Below are 2,050 nucleotides of genomic sequence, written 5' to 3'. Positions count from 1 at the left end.
GTTTAGTAAAAGATTGTTTCGAGTCGGATATGCTGAAAATATACCATTTAGATGAGAACGATAAGCTCTACAACATTGGAGAAAATGTCGGGTACGAAACCAAGTGCGAGTTCACGCGACTTTTAGAAAACTATTATGTCAATCCGATGCGAGATGAACATATCGTTAGAGAACGCAAAACCTTTTAGTTGTTCACCTAGACGACTCTCTTATGCAGAAAAGGACCAACTGCAGAAGTTGTTGGATGAGTACCTGGGTGACAACATCATTCGTTCGAGCAGTTCGCAATATGCATCGCCAATAGTATTAGTCAAGAAGAAGTCAGGCGATATGAGATTATGCATAGACTTTAGAAGGCTGAACAAGATAATGATTAAAGATAATTACCCTCTGCCGCTAATAGATGACCTACTCGATAGCCTGTCGGGTAAGAAGTTGTTTACAAAGCTTGATTTGAAAAACGGGTATTTTCACGTGTTTGTTAACGAGGAGGCGGTAAAATATACATCATTTGTCACTCCATTAGGTCAATATGAGTTTTTAAGAATGCCAATGGGATTGAAGAATGCGTCTAATGTATTTCAGAGATTCGTAAATGAAATTTTTTCTGACATGATTAAGAATCATACAGTAGCGGTATACATGGATGATATCATGATAGCAAGCGAGACGGTGGAGGAGCACTTAAAAGTTTTAAAAGAAGTATTCAGAAGGTTAGTTGAAAACAAGTTAGAGCTCAGAATGGAGAAGTGTGAATTTATGCTTTCTGAGATAAAATATTTAGGGTAACGGATTGCAAGTGAGGGGATCAGAGCGGATGAAAAAGGCGTAGAAGCGGTAGCTAACTTTCCAATGCCAAGCAACACGCACGCGGTACAGAGCTTTTTGGGCATGTGCTCATACTTTCGTAGATTTATGAAGGATTTCTCTACAATTGCTAAGCCATTATATGATTTATTGAGAAAGGAAAGACCATTTTGCTTTGGAGAAGTTGAGTTAGATTGTTTTGACACATTGAAAGAGAAATTATCCCAGGCACCGGTGCTAGCGTTATATAATTATAGGGACGAAACGGAGTTGCATTGCGATGCCAGTGCGTTAGGGTTTGGGGCGGTACTGATGCAAAGAAAAGAAGACAAGAAATTGCATCCAGTCTTCTATTTCTCCAAACGAACGTCAGACACCGAGGCGAAATACCATAGCTTTGAGTTGGAGACATTAGCCATCATTTATGCACTACGTCGGTTCAGGATATATTTGCATGGGCGAAAATTTAAGATATTGACAGACTGTAACTCATTGACATTGACGTTAAACAAGATAGAGCTAAACCCAAGAATTGCCAGATGGGCGTTAGAGCTCCAGAATTATGATTATGAGCTAGTGCATAAAGCAGGGAAGCAAATGCAACATGTGGACGCATTGAGCAGGTGTACGAACGTAATGGTGACGGAAGCGAGTAGTTTTGAAGATAATTTAGTCATTTGCCAGAATAGAGATGAGAAACTTAGGGATATCAGGAAATTGTTGGAAAAAGAAGAGCATAAATTGTTTGAAATGAGAAATGGAGTAATTTTTAGAAAATCGAACGACAACCGAATTATGTTTTATGTACCAGATAGTATGATAGATCAGGTATTATATAAATACCATAATGAGTTAGGACATATAGGAAGAGATAAGATGATCGATGCGATCACCAAGACCTATTGGTTTCCACAAATGAAAGAGAAAGTTATGGCACACATAGAGAATTGTTTGAAGTGCATAGCTTTCTCGCCGAGATCAGGAAAAGACTTTGGATTGTTGCATAGCATACCGAAAGGCGATAGACCGTTCGACATGATACACATAGACCATTTTGGACCGATAAATGCTGGCAGGGCTAAGAAGCATATTTTCGCAGTAATTGATGGATTTACGAAGTTCGTGAGGTTGTACACAACGAAAACCACGAGCACAAGGGAAGTAATAAACGCGCTCAGAGATTATTTCAGATCATATAGTAGGCCTAGATGCATCGTTTCAGATAGGGGTAGTTGTTTCACAG

Source organism: Scaptodrosophila lebanonensis, unplaced genomic scaffold (genome assembly GCF_003285725.1).
Source record: "Scaptodrosophila lebanonensis strain 11010-0011.00,11010-0021.00 unplaced genomic scaffold, SlebRS2 tig00000393-arrow-arrow-pilon, whole genome shotgun sequence".
Lineage (NCBI taxonomy): Eukaryota > Metazoa > Arthropoda > Insecta > Diptera > Drosophilidae > Scaptodrosophila > Scaptodrosophila lebanonensis.
Note: the sequence above shows the minus strand (reverse complement) of the source record.